Genomic DNA, 12,925 nt, shown 5'->3' with positions numbered 1-12,925 from the left:
ATTTGGAGGGTATGGTGGGTCTCAGTATGTATTCCTGGCTGGCCTAGAATTTATAGTTATCTTTCTGCCTCAGCCTCCTGAGTGTTGGAATCTCAAGCGTGTAGCACCACTCCCAGAAGACCCTGTCTCAAAAAAAAAAAAAAAAAAAAAAAAAAAAAAAAAGGCAGTGGATGTAGCTCAGTGTAAAGACCCTGGGTTCAATCCCCAGTACCACATCAAAACCCAAAACCTCCCTGTGACACTGATTTCTCTTTTTCTATTTTTGTTAAAGCCCTGAATATTTGTCTTACGGGACTTTCACACTCCAAATTTACCTGATGATGTAACCATCACCATTTCACATACCATTTACCTCATGATGTTAGGAAACTTGTTTTTCCATACTATTAGGAAGTGGTGCCATCAGGGCTCAGGACATAGCTCAGTAGGAGAGATTTGCCTGCTCTGTGCAAGGTACCTCAGTACCACTAAAATAAAGTAGACCAGTACCACAGGACCTGGAAGTTAAGTCTAGAAGCTGGATTAGATTCAGTTTCAACTTTTTGGGCATAGATGTTAGTGGTCATTTGTATATGTTTCATTTATGTTAGAAGGTAACTTCTATTTTTTCATTTATATATATGTATATATATATATATATACACACACACACACACACATACATATATATATATATATATATATATATGTAATAATTATTAAATGTGTTTGGTACAGTCTCACTATTAAGCTCTGACTTGAAGTGATCCTCTTGTTTTCAGCCTCCCCAGGGCTGGGATTATAGGTGTGCACCACCATGCCCTATCTCAGTGGCCAGCTCAGCTTGCTCTGGGGCAGGGCCAGCATGACATGTGGTGCTGTGGATTGAACCCCAATCCCTGTGCTTGCCTAAGCAGGCACTTATTTCACTGAGCTATCTTGCCAGCCCCACTCTTAATATTGTTTGACTTGCGTAAGGTTGTGATATGCATGTTCTTCATGATTTTTTTTTCCTAATTAGTAAGCTAACTTTGGGCTGCTCTTTTGACTGTATATGAGTATCTTGTTCCCTATTATTGTTTTAGCTATTGTCTAGTATTAATGTTGCGCTTTGCTTATATCATTTGTTACACTGAATGATAACAAGTGGTGAATTTTCTAATTGTTATTTCCTTTACATTTAGCAGTTGGAGTTGTGTGAAAATACCCCTCCCTTCCTGCATAGACTCAATAATTTGTGCATGACATTTTTGCTTACTGACATTATACTAAGTGAAGTAATCCAGAACAAACATTACTGAATGATCTCTCTTGTATGTTAACTCTTTAAAGAAATTAGGTACATAGAAACATCAGTGCTTACCAGGGTTTGCTAGGAGCAGAAATGGAGAGATGTTGGTCAAAAGGCCCAGTTACATGGCATTAATAAGTCTAGGGATCTAATTCCAGCAGGTATAGTACTATAGTTATTATTAGCGTAATATGTATTGAAAATTTGCTAAGAACACTAGATTTTCGGTGTTCTTGCCAAACACAGAAAAAGTAACTATGCAGCTCGGACTTGTACTCACTCATTCACCCTATGGGCAGGGCCAGTGTTGGCATGGCATGTGGGACCAGGGATCAAACCCCGGTCCCTGTACTTGCCAAAGCAGGTGCTTAGTCTGCTGAGCTATCTCGCTGTCCCAGGGATGGATATGTTAATTTGTCCATTTATGCACATACTGTGACAGTGTATATCAAAACATTTAGTGTTGGGCTGGCCAAATAGCTTAGTGGATTAAAGCACCTGCTTAGGCAGATGCAGGGGCCAGAAATTTGCTCCCCTGGCCTGCTATGCTGGCCCGGCCCCTGGGGTGCACTGAGTGATTGAGACTGGGTGTGGTGGCCCACACCTATAATCCTAGCACTTGGGAGGCTATAAACAGGAAGATTATTATGAGTCCAATCTATGCAGTGGGACCCTGTAGACCCTGTCCTAAATACAAAAAACAAAACATTTAGTGCCCCAATATGAGCAAAGTAATTTTTATGTATCAAATGTAGTCTTTTGGCTTTTTTTATTAGCCAGGCAGGCACTTGTGCTGCTGGGCTTTATCTCTGGCCTTTTGACTTTCTTTTTTTTTTAAATGCTAAAGTTGTATCCAGTTTGACCTGTCAGTACCTCTTAGATCCTTTGGTCCCAACCATCTTCAAGTACTTTCCTTGCTGCTTTCCAGTGAGATGACCTAGGTGCCTCTTATGCTTGACCTGTTTCCATCACTTCTCTCAGGTCCTTTAGTTCTTTGTGGACAGCAGCACCTACACCTAAAAACCCAGACTGAGTGCTGAGACTGTTCATCGCCTGTAGGCTCTTTCATCAGCTGTGGGAGATACTTGGAAAAATAAGCCGAAAGTTCCCTCTGATGGCTTCACTTTAAATTTAACATGGTATACTTTTTATTTGGCTTACTTCTTCTTCCTATCATGCAACATACATAAGCATCCCAATTATAATACCAGTATTACTATGAACAATAAGTTTGCTGAGTGAAGATTTCTTTGCAATTTTGTTGTTGTTCTTAGATTATATTTTTCTAGGTGGCTAGGTAGGTATAGTAATGTGTTCAGGAATTTGGAGGGTATGGTGGGTCTCAGTATGTATTCCTGGCTGGCCTAGAATTTATAGTTATCTTTCTGCCTCAGCCTCCTGAGTGTTGGAATCTCAGGCATTCACCACAATGCCTACCTTAGGACTTCTTGAAATAATTTTTATTTATTTGCTTGTGTTAATTCAATATTCAGTTCAGGTCATTTATACCTATTTGTGTTCAATTTGTTTTGGTTTTCGTTTTCATCTTTGTGGTGCTGGAGTAGTGAGCCCAGGGTCTTACACATGCTGGGCAAGCACTGTGCCAGTGAAGAACATGCCAGTCTTGTATTTTTGTTGTATTAGAGATTGAACCTAGGGCCTTCTAACTAAGCTAATCCACAGCCTCCTGTCCTATCCTTTTTTAGTTTTTGCCTACGTTGGGCTCAAGTTTGTGATCCTGTTTCCTCAACCTCTCAGACTGCTGGGCTTATAGGCATCTGCCACCATGCCCAACCTGTACTGAATTTTTTACTTAGTTTTAAATTTAGTATTGGAACAGTGTCTTTACTAACACAGCCTAGAAGGCAGCAGTATATATCAACCTGACCTGATTTTGAGGGAATCTGGCCTAAGGTAAATCAGGTCGGCAGCAGACCTATTTCCTGTTCGTAGATGAAATGAAATGTGATTGTGTCAAAGGAAGATTGAGAAAATTATTGCTGATCTTTAAAAACTAAGCAGTGGGATGGAATTCATTTGAAAGATGTGGTATCCTAAAAGCCCTGTTTTAACATAGCAATCCTAACATTTTATCCCCTGAGAGACTTAAGTAAATGTCTTCAGGTTTGTTTTATATATGGGAGATTGGAGTTCACTCAAAGCTCAATTTACCAAGGAATTTTTACCTTCATGTTGTCCAAATCCCCATAGAACAAAGTTGGGCTGGATGGGTACATAGAGGAAAGTTCTCTGTAGTTAGCCCAGTCCCTGATAGAGTAGAAATACCTTCCTGTGACTGATGGCCTGTAGGAGCATCCTGGTTTTCTGGAATTGGGGCTTTAATCAGATTGAAGGCACCAGCGAGCCCATTTCCAAGTGTAGAGTCTGTGACTTGTATTAGCAAGAGTTTCCCCTTCTTGTCAGGACTTCTCAGCTGAAACATGGTTGACATTTGTACTGAATAATTCTTGTTTTTGGTGGATGGTCTTGGACACTGGAAGATACTGGGTATCTCTGGTCACTAGATGCCAGAAATGCCCCTATACTCCCTGTTTTATAACCAAAAATGTCACCAAACATTGCCAAATGTCCCCTGGGGATCAAATTTATCCCTTTCTAATGTTGTATTTGTGTGTGTGTGTGTCTGTGAAGGTAAGAGTAAATTCACATATGATGTCCATTAAATCTTTCTTAGTTTGTACTTTTTAAAAACAAGAACATTTTTCTTTATTGCCACAGAATATCCCTGAGAACCAAGAAGTTAACACTCCTGTAATGACATAATGTAGCCTGCAGATCCCATTCAGATTTCACCTTTTGTGCCAGTAGTGTTCTTTATAGCAAATAGATAAACAACTCCTAAACACAGGGCTCACCCTAATCCGGTTCAGAATCACAAGACTCCTTGACTAGTGCAATAACTGTGTTTCCTCCTCTTTTTCATGATGACAGCATCTTTGAAGATTTAACAAGTCTGACTGTTTTGTAGACTGTCTCTCAATGTGTTTTCTTGGTGTGTCATGATTAGATTGAGGTGGCTTGTTTTAGTGGGAGTACCACGTGGAGGTGCTGGCTCCCATTGCCTCCTATCAGGTGGAGCTCAGTGTCATTTTGTGCCTGTTCTGTTGATGCTGACTGAGTGAGATGAGGTTAGAAGCAGGTTCTCTGTTGTGCTTGTGAGGCTTCCACTACCTACTTAATTGTTGATTCTCAGTCATTATTTGCTATAATGGCTACTGCATGAAAATTCCTAACTATATCGCTTAAGTGATTTTTAAAATTTATTTTTTATTTTTTATTTTATTTTTTTGGTGTTTTAGTACAGGGTCTCACTATACAGATAGGATTCATAGTGATCTGCCTGCTTTCAGCCTCCCAAGAGCTGGGATTTCAGGTGTGCTCACCACACCCTGTCTCAGTTGCCTTCTCAGTACACCCCTGGGGGCAGGGCCAGCACAGCATACTGGGGATCTAACCCCAGCCACTGCATCTGCCTAAGCAGGCACTTTAATCTGCTGAGTTATTTGGCCTGCCCTGCTTAAGTGATGGTTCTGTTGTTTTGAAACAGATCTTTTTAGATTTAGTCAGACTGTCCCTTCAGCTTGACTTTTGACATAGCCCAACATTCTGTATTTTCTCACTGACACCCTGAGGTGTGCCAGGTGCAGCCTGTACTTTTCTCAGTTCTGGAACTCTAATTCTTCAAGGGTTTTTAATTTCCATTTAGAGGACAATAGTCTTTAGCAATGAAGAACTTGTACCCTTGTACCTAGATACGATTTCTTCATTGGAGGTGCTATTGCTTTTAAGGCCTCTTTGAGTAGACAGAGCTTGGGAACATGTAGAAATATGCATATACTTGCCATACACCTATTTCTCAGCTATTTTCTGTATATTTAGAGCTCTGTATTCACAATGATATGTCCAGTACTATGCTTCATTCTAGCCTTCTTCTTTTCCCTATCTTTTCTCTATCTGTCTGTTACTCTCCAGTCTTTTTTCTTTTTTGGAGACAGTTTCTTGCTATGCAGTTCTGGCTGGTCTTGAGCTTATAGTACCTCTGCTTCAGCCCGTCAAGTGCTGGGATTATAGGCATGGACCATCATACCCATCTATAACCAGGATTTTGACTACACAGGTCATCTCCTCACCTTAATGACTTATTTAGAAATTTCCTTTTTTTCTCCCACCTTCCAGTGTTAGTGCAGTAACTTCTTATATATGTCATGTGTTAGAAAAATTTTTTTTTTTTTTTTTAACTTGGAATGTAGACAATGCTTATTGGGATTATAGCTGGTTAAGAGAATACATCTGACGGAACAATTAGGAGAGTGCAGAAAACTGCTTAAGAGCATTGTTGAAATAATGACCAAGAGCCAGGTGTGGTGGCTCATGTCTGTAATCCCTACCACTCAGAGGCTAGGGCAGGAGGATCACCATGAGTTGCAGGCCTGCCTCAGGTACATACATAGTGAACTCAAGGGCATCCTGAACTACACAGTAAGACCCTATCTCAAAAAAAAAAAAAAAAAAAAGTAAGAAGTTGGTCTTGCTAGTAGAGAGGAAAAGATAAGATGGGAGGATTGGGTTGGGGCTTACCTGGATGAAGTACCTAGAGTGTCTGGGTACAGTTCTGGTGATCATTTGGCAATTGTAGCCCTTTGTTCAGGAAGTAGCCTGTATCCTCTGGCAACCATCTACCCACAACCTGTTATTTGCAGCTCTTATGTATCTGGGGCTGTACATATGTCATTTCTGCTGCTTGCTGTGCTCATGGTTTAATGTCTGCCTTGCATTGGGCTTGGCCTTGTTTTGCCTGCTCCTGAGGCATTGTGTGATCAGCCCAACCTGCAGTGCTTGGAGGTTGTGTTTTACCTGGGATGTTGGCCAACTGTTTTGTTTCTCAGTTCAGACCACTGCTGGGTCATTGCAGAAACTTAACATAAGGTCAATCCCAGTTTCCATTTTCAAATATTTATTTATTTATTTATTTATTTATTTTTTTTGGAGCAAAATTATGTTTATTAGGAAAGCACCAACACCACATTCTTCGAAATTACTGGAATTTTATTTGCCTCAGGCTTATGACTTGCAACCAAAGACATTGTGCAAAGAAAGCAAAGATTAAGTACACTTTAGGGAGACGGAGACAATACACATTGGTGACGTAGGAAATCAGGTGGACAAAAGAAGCCATCCAGTACACTATATAGATTGCAATATTCAATAGCGTTTTCAACAGAATTTTTTTAAAACCAAGAGCAAACAAAATTAAGCAATGTTTACAGTAGACATAAATCTTATACAATTTAAAAAGCATTTTTCAGATCATAGAGCGTAAAGTGGAAAAATGTATATGTAGGTGAAATCTAACTACTGTACATTTATCACCTATTAAAGTCGCTTATATGTACCACAGTGTAAAAAAAATAATACCGAACAAATAAAAATCTTGAAAATTGCCTGATGAAAAATAAAATAACCAGTGGCTTTTAATGGCTTCTCCTGGTTACCAGTGCTACAAAAGACAAAAATCTCATCCAAACAGGTGATAAAACCAGGCACAAACCTTTACCAAATTAGACCCCCCCATAGAAATATACTATCCACCCACATTTTCCATCAAAAGCTTTTGTTTGTTTTAATCTTTGAATCTTTGAGGCCCATTTGGTCACAATATGTTACAAACTTTGTGTTTTTTACACCATGATATCATATGTTTGTCTGGCACTATTCTAAAGCTAGTTTATAAGATGAGGAGGAGGACACAGAAAGAGCCCAGTGCCTACAGGACACGTGAAGTCACTGGGGAGAAATGGGAGAGGGGAAGAAAAATACTCAGTTCCACGGGGATCACTCATCATCAGTCCCACTTGCTTCTGACTGGTCGTTTTCATCCTGCTCTTCGTCACTGTCAAAGTCGCTCACCACTGGCTTTGCTTTCCCTCGATTTGGCCTTTTCTTGCCTTTTCCTTTGTCCCGGCCTTTCTCATCTCTCTTATTGAGCTTGATTTTCACCTTAACAGATTTTGCCTCAGACTCAGACTCCTCTTCCTCTTCCTCTTCCTCTTCCTCATTGCTTTCCTCCTCACTTTCTTCTTCTTTGGCAATTTTCTGCCGCGCACTCTTAAACACCGACTGTAAGACGATGGAGTCTTCGTAGATCTGGGATCCCTCCAAGTTGAATGTCTGAGCATTGTGACACAGAAGCATGACATCTTTCTCCAGGTCGCCCAGGCTCCGGTACTTATGATTACGGATTCTTTCCTTTATCTTTTTGAAGTCCACTGGCTTCCTAATTAATTCATAGTATTCTGGTAACTCTTTCCTGGACGGTAACTGAATGAAGACCTCACTGAGCTGCCGCCCTGAACTATCTTTGTAGTTGATCACAGTATCAATGATGGCGTTCATCTGTTTTGTCAGTTTGGGGGGATTTGGTGACAGCTTCTCAGCTGGAGGGCGGCCTCGCCTCCTCTTAGCTTTTTCTACATCTTCCTTCACAGGATCTTTGTCCACATTTCTTCGTCTTTTTCTCTTCTTGAGCCGCACTTCCTCTTCCATTTCTTCCAAATTGCCGTCTTCAATGGCCCCATAGTTTGCCTCTAACATAGTTCAGGAACAACAGGCCTCCCGGCTTGGACCAAGTCTCTCCCCTGGACCAAGTCTCTCCCCCATTTTCAAATATTTATACTTTTACATTTATCAATTCCCAGTAGTTGAGGCCATCTGGCTGTATCTTTTGCCTGACTCTGGGAACATTGTGGACTTCAATTTTTTTTCTTCCTTCTGTCATTCAATATGACTCTGAATAGTAAACTTCTGGGCACTAGAATTAAAATTTATTTGTCAGTATAACTTATGCTTACATAGTTGTATCAGAACCTTGTAACTGCAGAAAGTATAGTTTATTAAGTACGAGGAGTTGAACTGAGGACCAGTGGCGCTGGTGCCACTGAGCTATCTCCCTGGCAAAAGTTCCAGTTTAAAAATTGAGTATAACTGTAGTTTTTTTTTTAATTTAATTTTTTTTATAACTGTAGTTTCGTAAGAATTCATTTTTGTTTCATAAAATGAATTTAGGTTGTCAGCCTAATCAAATCTTAAAATTGAAGAGACTTAAAGGACAAGGACTCCCACGTCTCACCAAGTACAAATGTTCCTTCCACACCGAGTCTTTAGCAGTTAGAGCCCACTCTCATGAAACAGCTTGTTTTTCTGTTACATGAACTTTCCCAGTGCTACCATAGTTTTGTGTTGGGGATTCATCTGCCTTCTTTGGATCTGGTCACCAAAATACAGTATTGTGAGATCCACCATACTTTTTAGAACTAGAAACCCAAGATGTTCATGGGTTGGGGAGATGGCTCAGTGGAATAAGTGCACTCCTGGCAAGTGCAGGGCCCTGAGTTCAATCCCTGGTTCCGCAAAAAAAAAAAAAAAAAATGTTAATGGATGTAAAACCTGAGTGAAAGAGAGACTGTAGCTGTTGGCTAGTGGAGAAGGACACTGGCCAGAGCCTAGAGATTGGATCTACTGCTGGTCATGCACAGCACCTTGGTCAACAATGCAAAGAGCTGTTGAAGCTGAGTGGGTTCTGGCAGAGCTTGACCATGGGAGAATCAGTTGCATTTAGCTGTTCAGTATGCTAGTTAATTGGGTTTTCAGAAAGCAACAAAGAGTTGTTGCTCAGAAGTTATCTAGTCAGGAGGATTTCTAGTTCAAGGCCAGCTGGAGCAATTTAGTGAGACCCTGTCTCAAAAAATAAGAAGGGTTGGAGTGCGAAGCTCATTGGAAGGGTTGGAGATGAGAAGCTCATTGATAGAATGCCCAAGTTCAGTTCTTAGCACTGTAGAAATAAAAGGACCTGCAGTCTGGTGAAATAAATGTCTTTTCCCAATGGAATTTTGTTCTATTTTATTATTCTTTTAATGTATTTAGTACAGGGTCTACAGGGTGTCACTACACAGAATGGATTTGTAGTGATCCTTCTTGTTTTTCAGCCTCCCAAGGGGTGGGATTACAGGCATATGGCGCCATGCCCGATCTCAGTCCCAGTCTCAATTTGGGCGTGGGAGGTCAAACCCCAGGCCCTTTGTCTGCCTAAGCAGGTGCTTTAATCTGCTGAGCTATCTTGCTGGCCTTCAAATAAGATCTTAAATATTGAGTTTTTATTAGAAGTAGGTTGATATAATAACTTCTAATAAAGGTTGAAAAAATGACTTTTATTTTATTTATTTATTTATTTTTTTGTGGAACCAGGGATTGAATTCAGGCCTTTGTGCTTGCCAGGCAAGCACTTATTCTACTGAGCCATCTTCCCGGCCCCGTAAGTGATTTTTGAAGTAGATCAACTTCTTTCTTTTTCTTTTTATTTTCTTCTTTTTTTTTTTTTTTTTTTTTTTTTTTTTTTTGGTGGTACCAAGGATTGAACTCGGGTCAATTTCTGATTTAAAGAAAAACAGATGTTAGAGCCGGCCAAATAGCTCAATGCACTAAAGCGCCTGCTTAGACAGGCACAAGGACTGGGGTTTGATCCCCAGCATGCTGTGCTGGCCTTGCCCCTGGGGTACACTGAGACTTGAATGAGACTTTGTGTAGTGGCACATGCCTGTAATCCCAGCACTTGAGAGGCTGAAAATAGAATCACTACGAGTCTGATCTGTATAGTGAGACCCTGTAGACCCTATACTAAATTCATAAAAAAAGAAAAATGTTATAATGAGTCATATGCTGGGAACAACACTTGAGTGAATACAAAGATGAATACATTGCACTCTTTGATACCAGAAACTTAAAGTATACACAGCTCTTTCCCCTCCCATACCTTTTGGCTCTCCCTGCATTTTATGTTCTTTCTTTCTTTCTTTCTTTCTTTTTTTTTTTTTTTTAAATCTTTTAATGTATTTGGTACAGGATCTCACTACTGCATCCAGCCTCCCCAACTACAGGTGTGTGCAACCACGCCCAGACTGTTGACTTGGTATGCCCCAGCAGCAGGGCTGGTATGGCATAGAGGACAGGAATCGAACCCTGGTCCCTGCAACTCTGGTCCCTGCACTTCCCAAATTAGATGCTTAATCCCCTGAGCTATCTCATCGGCCCCTCCCTGCATTTTCTAATCTCATCTGGTACAGTTTTACCTGTAAACTTAGTTTGGGCCTGTTTTGTATTTTTCATGTCTGTTTAACATGCTCTTTACCTTTTTGACTATGTGGCAAACAGTAACAATATTGTATAATATCTCAGTACTAATTGTATCCCCATCATTTCTGGGTCAGTTCCTATAGATTATTTTTTCTCTTTGCTGTTGGTGATTTGATTGGATGCTAGTGTTTACTTTGGTGAGCTTTGGATAGTTTCTGCCTCAGTTACTCTTTTCTTGTTGCTGAGACAAATACCCAACACCCAAAATGAGGGAAGGAAGTGCTTATTTAGCTCACAGTTACTGGAGGTTTTAGTCCATACTCAGCTGACTCTAAGGCAGCGTGGCACATGGCAGAGAGCAACCTTTCCTGGTGGTAGCAAAAAGCAGAGAACAATGTCAACAATGGCTTCAGAGAGTAACTTTGTCTCTCTTATGTTACATTCAGGTTATCTGTCCAAGGCTGGCTGTAGCACTTACACCCATAATCTCCAGCAGTACTCAGACCCATAATCATAGCCTTGAATCATGAATTAAACTATATAACTGTACCTCAATGACTGCATGAGGCTTTGGGGGGGCCAAATACACACAAACAGGGGCTGGGGAGATAGCTTAGTAGAATAAGTATTTGCCTGGCAAGCACAAGGGCCTGAGTTCAATCCCTGGTTCCACCAAAAAAATACACAAACTATAAGTTTCCTACTGTTTTGAATTGTTTTGAAGATGTGGTTGAGTTATACTTGTTCTTTTCCAGGATTTTAAATGTGGCAAGCAGCCTCTTGTCTTGGGCTAATTCTCCCTATACCTCTTTGAATATTTTTCCTGATTACCTTAAATTATTAGGTTTTCAGTGTGATTCCTTGGAGTGTGAACTTTTTCCAACATAGGAAAACTATTTTGGGAATGATTTCCTCTCCTTTGGGAGAGTCCTCTCGGCTTCCGTGTTTCTTCACACACTGGGGCCTGAACACTGGGCCATATACTTGGGGGACCCTCTGTAAATCTCTGAAGTTAACCCTTTGCTTTGCCAAGGTCTTTACAGAATGGAACAATAGCACCTATCTCTGGCCTCTCAGCTCCCATCTCCTCAGCTGAGAGACTGTTCTTGTTTATCTTTGAGTTCTCCTTCCCCATGTCATTGCCATTGCCTGGAAATGTAACAGGAAAGATCTACCTCAGTTCTTTTCTTCTCCTAGGGGTGATTGTGCGGTGCCACCTGCTGTTCTGGATCTGAATATGTCACAGTTTTTGCCTACTATTGTTACTATCAGGTGGTTTTTCTTACTCCATCTTGGCCAGAAGTAGAAGCATAAGATTCATGTATGTGTTGTCAAGATAATTATTGTGCTCTCTGTTCTAGGACTTTGACTTGACAAGAAAAATCACTGTGTAGTCTAGAAATAGTTTCTTCACAAGGGCATAAGATCATGATGATTACCTGTAGAGCTAAATGAGCGAGCTGTCTTCATTTGCTTTTCTTCTAACCTTACTTTTGAATTCTCTTGATCTGAACTTCCTTACCAGATAGAGATGTGTTTATATTCATTTATATTTATTTTTATACTATCTTACATAAAAATATTTCAGATTTACAGAAATAAGCTTGGTAGAGCCAGGCTGAAAATAAATGAGAAAACTTGTTAAGCAGCAGAGAATAAAATGAAATGAAGTTCATTTTCCTCCAGATTGAAATCATTTTACTCAGAGCACTTCCATAGCTTTTCATCTATGTGGGGCATTGTCCATTTCTTTACTGTATAATCAGATTTTTTCCTTTGGAACTTGGAAACAATCTTTTTTTTTTTCCTTGTTCATTTGTTTGTTTTTGGTTTTTTTGGAACCAGGGATTGAACTCAGGCCCTTGTGCTTGCCAGGCAAGCACTTATTCTACTGAGCCATCTCCCCAGCCCCTCGGAAGCAATCTCTGAAGACTCTTTAAGGCTGTTCCATGCCTTATTCTGTACTAGAACGTATGCTTAGATTCGCTCTGTGCATAGTGCTGATTTTTTCTCCTGTAGGCCTTGCTACCTTGGCTATAAAATGGTAGTACTTCCACGCTTGCACTTCTCTCATCAGTCTCTTGGAGTTCTATTGTAAGCATAAGCCTGTACTTTTTATTTATCTCGTCAGTATAAACTCAGTCTTGTTTGTTCTACCCTGGCTTTATTGAGATATAATTGATAAAAACTTCATTTATACAAAATTTATGGACTGCAGAGATAGCTCAGCAGTCTGAGCATCTGTCCAGGCAAGCTCAAGGACCCAGGTTCGATCTCTGGTACCACATGCTGTTCTGGCTCTGCCCCTGGTGTGCCCAGCCCCCACTGAGACCGAGTGTGATGGCACATGCCTGTAATCCCAGCACTGTGGAGGCTGAAAATAGGAGGATCACTACAAGTCAAAACTGCATAATGAGGGCTGGAGAGATGGCTCAGTGGTCTAAAGCACCTACTTGAAACAAGCTTGGCAAAGCACAGGGACCACGGTTCGATCCCCAGCACCACATG

The 12,925-nt window shown here is 40.6% G+C and overlaps 1 protein-coding gene and 1 pseudogene across 3 annotated transcripts in view; one reads left to right on the top strand and one right to left on the bottom strand.

The window, feature by feature from the left end:
- The window catches only part of Wapl (WAPL cohesin release factor), a 90,931-nt gene that overhangs the window by 44,433 nt on the left and 33,573 nt on the right, over positions 1-12,925 (top strand). The gene's annotated exons all lie outside the window — the stretch shown is intronic.
- LOC105743543 lies at positions 6,285-7,855 on the bottom strand (annotated as a pseudogene).

Source organism: Octodon degus, unplaced genomic scaffold (genome assembly GCF_000260255.1).
Source record: "Octodon degus isolate 3935 unplaced genomic scaffold, OctDeg1.0 scaffold00132, whole genome shotgun sequence".
In the NCBI taxonomy this organism is placed as follows: Eukaryota; Metazoa; Chordata; class Mammalia; order Rodentia; family Octodontidae; genus Octodon; species Octodon degus.
Note: the sequence above shows the minus strand (reverse complement) of the source record. Positions and strands in the feature narration are given on the sequence as shown.